This window comes from Pseudophryne corroboree, chromosome 3 (genome assembly GCF_028390025.1).
Source record: "Pseudophryne corroboree isolate aPseCor3 chromosome 3, aPseCor3.hap2, whole genome shotgun sequence".
NCBI lineage: Eukaryota > Metazoa > Chordata > Amphibia > Anura > Myobatrachidae > Pseudophryne > Pseudophryne corroboree.
Window position 1 is genome coordinate 117,059,639 of NC_086446.1, and position 5,000 is coordinate 117,064,638.

The following is a 5,000-nucleotide window of genomic DNA, read 5'->3' on the forward strand; positions in this document are numbered from 1 at the left end:
TGTATATGAGCTTTATGGTTTCTGTTAGAACTTTTCTACTTCTAACTACTGGTTCATAAATGCATACGTTTGAAAATGGAATGCATCAACAGAACTGTGTTGGCAGTATAAAAATATCTACAGCACCTTGTATTCCCAGGTGGTCTCCCATCCAAGTACTAACCAGGCCCAACACTGCTTAGCTTCCAAGATCAGATGAGATTGGGCATATCCAGTGTGGTGTGGCTGTAGATGAGCTTTGCGGTTTCTGTTAGAACTTTTCTACTTCTAACTACTGGTTCGTAAATGAATATGTTTGAAAATGGAATGCATCAACAGAACGGTGTTGGCAGTATAAAATTATCTACAGCACCTTGTATTCCCAGGTGGTCTCCCATCAAAGTACTAACCAGGCCCAACACTGCTTAGCTTCCAAGATCAGAATAGATTGGGCGTATCCAGTGTGGTGTGGTTGTAGATGAGCTTTATGGTTTCTGTTAGAACTTTTCTACTTCTAACTACTGGTTCATAAATAAATACGTTTGAAAATGGAATGCATCAACAGAACGGTGTTGGCAGTATAAAAATATCTACAGCACCTTATATTCCCAGGTGGTCTCCCATCCAAGTACTAACCAGGCCCAACACTGCTTAGCTTCCAAGATCAGATGAGATTGGGCGTATCCAGTGTGGTGTGGCTGTAGATGAGCTTTGTGGTTTCTGTTAGAACTTTTCTACTTCTAACTACTGGTTCATAAATGAATACGTTTGAAAATGGAATGCATCAACAGAACGGTGTTGGCAGTAAAAAATATCTACAGCACCTTGTATTCCCAGGTGGTCTCCCATCCAAGTCCTAACCAGGCACAACACTGCTTAGCTTCCAAGATCAGATGAGATTGGGCGTATCCAGTGTGGTTTTGGATGCAGATGAGCTTTGTAATGTCTGTTAAAACTTTTCTACTTCTAACTACTGGTTCATAAATGAATACGTTTGAAAATGGAATGCATCAACAGAACGGTGTTGGCAGTATAAAATTATCTACAGCACCTTGTATTCCCAGGTGGTCTCCCATCCAAGTACTAACCAGGCCCAACACTGCTTAGCTTCCAAGATCAGATGAGATTGGAAGTATCCAGTGTGGTGTGGCTGTAGATGAACTTTGTGGTTTCTGTTAGAACTTTTCTACTTCTAACTACTGGTTCATAAATGAATATGTTTGAAAATGGAATGCATCAACAGAACGGTGTTGGCAGTATAAAATTATCTACAGCACCTTGTATTCCCAGGTGGTCTCCCATCAAAGTACTAACCAGGCCCAACACTGCTTAGCTTCCAAGATCAGAATAGATTGGGCGTATCCAGTGTGGTGTGGTTGTAGATGAGCTTTATGGTTTCTGTTAGAACTTTTCTACTTCTAACTACTGGTTCATAAATAAATACGTTTGAAAATGGAATGCATCAACAGAACGGTGTTGGCAGTATAAAAATATCTACAGCACCTTGTATTCCCAGGTGGTCTCCCATCCAAGTACTAACAAGGCCCAACACTGCTTTGCTTCCAAGATCAGATGAGATTGGGCGTATTCAGTGTGGTGTGGCTGTAGATGAGCTTTGTGGTTTCTGTTAGAACTTTTCTACTTCTAACTACTGGTTCATAAATGAATACGTTTGAAAATGGAATGCATCAACAGAACGGTGTTGGCAGTATAAAAATATCTACAGCACCTTGTATTCCCAGGTGGTCTCCCATCCAAGTACTAACCAGGCCCAACACTGCTTAGCTTCCAAGATCAGATGAGATTGGGCGTATCCAGTGTGGTTTTGGATGTAGATGAGCTTAGTAGTTTCTGTTAAAACTTTTCTACTTCTAATTACTGGTTCATAAATGAATACGTTTGAAAATGGAATGCATCAACAGAACGGTGTTGGCAGTATAAAATTATCTACAGCACCTTGTATTCCCAGGTGGTCTCCCATCCAAGTACTAACCAGGCCCAACACTGCTTAGCTTCCAAGATCAGATGAGATTGGGCGTATCCAGTGTGGTGTGGCTGTATATGAGTTTTATGGTTTCTGTTAGAACTTTTCTACTTCTAACTACTGGTTCATAAATGCATACGTTTGAAAATGGAATGCATCAACAGAACGGTGTTGGCAGTATAAAAATATCTACAGCACCTTGTATTCCCAGGTGGTCTCCCATCCTAGTACTAACCAGGCCCAACACTGCTTAGCTTCCAATATCAGATGAGATTGGGCGTACCCAGTGTGGTTTGGATGTAGATGAGCTTTGTGGTTTCTGCTAGAACTTTTCTACTTCTAACTACTGGTTCATAAATAAGTACGTTTGAAAATGGAATGCATCAACAGAACGGTGTTGGCAGTATAAAAATATCTACAGCACCTTGTATTCTCAGGTAGTCTCCCATCCAAGTACTAACCAGGCCCAACACTGCTTAGCTTGCAAGATCAGATGAGATTGGGCGTACCAAGTATGGTGTGGCTGTAGATGAGCTTTGTGGTTTCTGTAAGAACTTTTCTACTTCTAACTACTGGTTCATAAATGAATACGTTTGAAAATGGAATGGATCAACAGAACGGTGTTGGCAGTATTAAAATATCTACAGCACCTTATATTCCCAGGTGGTCTCCCATCCAAGTACTAAACAGGCCCAACACTGCTTAGCTTCCAAGATCAGATGAGATTGGGCGTATCCAGTGTGGTGTGGCTGTAGATAAGCTTTGTGTTTTCTGTTAGAACTTTTCTACTTCTAACTACTGGTTCATAAATGAATACGTTTGAAAATGGAATGCATCAACAGAACGGTGTTGGCAGTATAAAAATATCTACAGCACCTTGTATTCCCAGGTGGTCTCCCATCCAAGCACTAACCAGGCCCAACACTGCTTAGCTTCCAAGATCAGACGAGATTGGGCGTATCCAGTGTCGTGTGGCTGTAGATGAGCTTTGTGGTTTCTATTAGAACTTTTCTACTTCTAACTACTGGTTCATAAATGAATACATTTGAAAATGGAATGCATCAACAGAACGGTGTTGGCAGTATAAACATATCTACAGCACCTTGTATTCCCAGGTGGTCTCCCATCCAAGTACGAACCAGGCCCAACACTGCTTAACTTCCAAGATCTGATGAGATTGGGCATATCCAGTGTGGTGTGGCTGTAGATGAGCTTTGCGGTTTCTATTAGAACTTTTCTACTTCTAACTACTGGTTCATAAATGAATACGTTTGAAAATGGAATGCATCAACAGAACGGTGTTGGCAGTATAAAAATATCTACAGCACCTTGTATTCCCAGGTGGTCTCCCATCCAAGTACTAACCAGGCCCAACACTGCTTAGCTTCCAAGATCAGATGAGATTGGGCGTATCCAGTGTGGTTTGGATGTAGATGAGCTTTGTGGTTTCTGTTAGAACTTTTCTACTTCTAACTACTGGTTCATAAATGAATACGTTTGAAAATGGAATGTATCAACAGAACGGTGTTGGCAGTATAAAAATATCTACAGCACCTTGTATTCCCAGGTGGTCTCCCATCCAAGCACTAACCAGGCACAACACTGCTTAGCTTCCAAGATCAGACGAGATTGGGCGTATCCAGTTTCGTGTGGCTGTAGATGAGCTTTGTGGTTTCTATTAGAACTTTTCTACTTCTAACTACTGGTTCATAAATGAATACGTTTGAAAATGGAATGCATCAACAGAACGGTGTTGGCAGTATAAACATATCTACAGCACCTTGTATTCCCAGGTGGTCTCCCATCCAAGTACGAACCAGGCCCAACACTGCTTAACTTCCAAGATCTGATGAGATTGGGCATATCCAGTGTGGTGTGGCTGTAGATGAGCTTTGCGGTTTCTATTAGAACTTTTCTACTTCTAACTACTGGTTCATAAATGAATACGTTTGAAAATGGAATGCATCAACAGAACGGTGTTGGCAGTATAAAAATATCTACAGCACCTTGTATTCCCAGGTGGTCTCCCATCCAAGTACTAACCAGGCCTAACACTGCTTAGCTTCCAAGATCAGATGAGATTGGGCGTATCCAGTGTGGTTTGGATGTAGATGAGCTTTGTGGTTTCTGTTAGAACTTTTCTACTTCTAACTACTGGTTCATAAATGAATACGTTTGAAAATGGAATGCATCAACAGAACGGTGTTGGCAGTATAAAAATATCTACAGCACCTTGTATTCCCAGGTGGTCTCCCATCCAAGTACTAACCAGGCCTAAATATCTACAGCACCTTGTATTCCCAGGTGGTCTCCCATCCAAGTACTAACCAGGCACTGCTTAGCTTCCAAGATCAGATGAGATTGGGCGTATCCAGTGTGGTTTGGATGTAGATGAGCTTTGTGGTTTCTGTTAGAACTTTTCTACTTCTAACTACTGGTTCATAAATGAATACGTTTGAAAATGGAATGCATCAACAGAACGGTGTTGGCAGTATAAAAATATCTACAGCACCTTGTATTCCCAGGTGGTCTCCCATCCAAGTACTAACCAGTCCCAACACTGCTTAGCTTCCAAGATCAGATGAGATTGGGCGTATCCAGTGTGGTGTGGCTGTAGATGAGCTTTGTGGTTTCTGTTAGAACTTTTCTACTTCTAACTACTGGTTCATAAATGAATACGTTTGAAAATGGAATGCATCAACAGAACGGTGTTGGCAGTATAAAAATATCTACAGCACCTTGTATTCCCAGTTGGTCTCCCATCTAAGTACTAACCAGGCCCAACACTGCTTAGCTTCCAAGATCAGATGAGATTGGGCGTATCCAGTGTGGTGTGGCTGTAGATGAGCTTTGTTGTTTCTGTTAGAACTTTTCTACTTCTAACTACTGGTTCATAAATGAATACATTTGAAAATGGAATGCATCAACAGAACGGTGTTGGCAGTATAAAAATATGTACAGCACCTTGTATTCCCAGGTGGTCTCCCATCCTAGTACTAACCAGGCCCAACACTGCTTAGCTTCCAATATCAGATGA

At 41.4% G+C, this 5,000-nt stretch overlaps 13 non-coding genes and 10 pseudogenes across 13 annotated transcripts in view; all 23 read right to left on the reverse strand.

Annotated features, from left to right (window-relative positions):
• LOC135069526 (5S ribosomal RNA) overlaps positions 1–7 on the reverse strand; it is a 119-nt gene extending 112 nt beyond the window's left edge. The window contains exon 1 of the ribosomal RNA XR_010255706.1: positions 1–7. This exon is cut by the window's left edge and continues 112 nt beyond it. This is a non-coding gene — a ribosomal RNA (5S ribosomal RNA).
• Positions 8–114: 107 nt separating this feature from the next.
• On the reverse strand, positions 115–233 carry LOC135059148 (5S ribosomal RNA). The gene has a single exon (XR_010245563.1). It is a non-coding gene; the product is annotated as a 5S ribosomal RNA (ribosomal RNA).
• Positions 234–340: 107 nt separating this feature from the next.
• LOC134890625 (5S ribosomal RNA) lies at positions 341–459 on the reverse strand (annotated as a pseudogene).
• Positions 460–566: 107 nt separating this feature from the next.
• Positions 567–685, reverse strand: LOC135058484 (5S ribosomal RNA). The gene has a single exon (XR_010244912.1). It is a non-coding gene; the product is annotated as a 5S ribosomal RNA (ribosomal RNA).
• Positions 686–791: 106 nt separating this feature from the next.
• Positions 792–911, reverse strand: LOC134895925 (5S ribosomal RNA; annotated as a pseudogene).
• A 107-nt stretch (positions 912–1,018) lies between these two features.
• On the reverse strand, positions 1,019–1,137 carry LOC135062614 (5S ribosomal RNA). Its single transcript, XR_010248962.1, has one exon. It is a non-coding gene; the product is annotated as a 5S ribosomal RNA (ribosomal RNA).
• A 107-nt stretch (positions 1,138–1,244) lies between these two features.
• On the reverse strand, positions 1,245–1,363 carry LOC134890626 (5S ribosomal RNA; annotated as a pseudogene).
• A 107-nt stretch (positions 1,364–1,470) lies between these two features.
• Positions 1,471–1,589, reverse strand: LOC134900862 (5S ribosomal RNA). The gene has a single exon (XR_010174364.1). It is a non-coding gene; the product is annotated as a 5S ribosomal RNA (ribosomal RNA).
• A 107-nt stretch (positions 1,590–1,696) lies between these two features.
• LOC134888916 (5S ribosomal RNA) lies at positions 1,697–1,816 on the reverse strand (annotated as a pseudogene).
• A 107-nt stretch (positions 1,817–1,923) lies between these two features.
• On the reverse strand, positions 1,924–2,042 carry LOC135062510 (5S ribosomal RNA). The gene has a single exon (XR_010248857.1). It is a non-coding gene; the product is annotated as a 5S ribosomal RNA (ribosomal RNA).
• Positions 2,043–2,149: 107 nt separating this feature from the next.
• On the reverse strand, positions 2,150–2,268 carry LOC134888903 (5S ribosomal RNA; annotated as a pseudogene).
• A 107-nt stretch (positions 2,269–2,375) lies between these two features.
• Positions 2,376–2,494, reverse strand: LOC134893722 (5S ribosomal RNA; annotated as a pseudogene).
• Positions 2,495–2,601: 107 nt separating this feature from the next.
• Positions 2,602–2,720, reverse strand: LOC135059201 (5S ribosomal RNA). Its single transcript, XR_010245613.1, has one exon. It is a non-coding gene; the product is annotated as a 5S ribosomal RNA (ribosomal RNA).
• A 107-nt stretch (positions 2,721–2,827) lies between these two features.
• LOC134889451 (5S ribosomal RNA) lies at positions 2,828–2,946 on the reverse strand (annotated as a pseudogene).
• A 107-nt stretch (positions 2,947–3,053) lies between these two features.
• LOC135062919 (5S ribosomal RNA) lies at positions 3,054–3,172 on the reverse strand. Its single transcript, XR_010249262.1, has one exon. It is a non-coding gene; the product is annotated as a 5S ribosomal RNA (ribosomal RNA).
• Positions 3,173–3,279: 107 nt separating this feature from the next.
• Positions 3,280–3,398, reverse strand: LOC135065272 (5S ribosomal RNA). Its single transcript, XR_010251556.1, has one exon. It is a non-coding gene; the product is annotated as a 5S ribosomal RNA (ribosomal RNA).
• A 107-nt stretch (positions 3,399–3,505) lies between these two features.
• LOC134895857 (5S ribosomal RNA) lies at positions 3,506–3,624 on the reverse strand (annotated as a pseudogene).
• Positions 3,625–3,731: 107 nt separating this feature from the next.
• LOC135062920 (5S ribosomal RNA) lies at positions 3,732–3,850 on the reverse strand. Its single transcript, XR_010249263.1, has one exon. It is a non-coding gene; the product is annotated as a 5S ribosomal RNA (ribosomal RNA).
• Positions 3,851–3,957: 107 nt separating this feature from the next.
• Positions 3,958–4,076, reverse strand: LOC134886661 (5S ribosomal RNA). The gene has a single exon (XR_010170740.1). It is a non-coding gene; the product is annotated as a 5S ribosomal RNA (ribosomal RNA).
• Positions 4,077–4,242: 166 nt separating this feature from the next.
• LOC134897517 (5S ribosomal RNA) lies at positions 4,243–4,356 on the reverse strand (annotated as a pseudogene).
• A 107-nt stretch (positions 4,357–4,463) lies between these two features.
• Positions 4,464–4,582, reverse strand: LOC135068114 (5S ribosomal RNA). Its single transcript, XR_010254320.1, has one exon. It is a non-coding gene; the product is annotated as a 5S ribosomal RNA (ribosomal RNA).
• Positions 4,583–4,689: 107 nt separating this feature from the next.
• LOC135062634 (5S ribosomal RNA) lies at positions 4,690–4,808 on the reverse strand. The gene has a single exon (XR_010248982.1). It is a non-coding gene; the product is annotated as a 5S ribosomal RNA (ribosomal RNA).
• A 107-nt stretch (positions 4,809–4,915) lies between these two features.
• Positions 4,916–5,000, reverse strand: part of LOC134893171 (5S ribosomal RNA) — a 119-nt pseudogene continuing 34 nt past the window's right edge.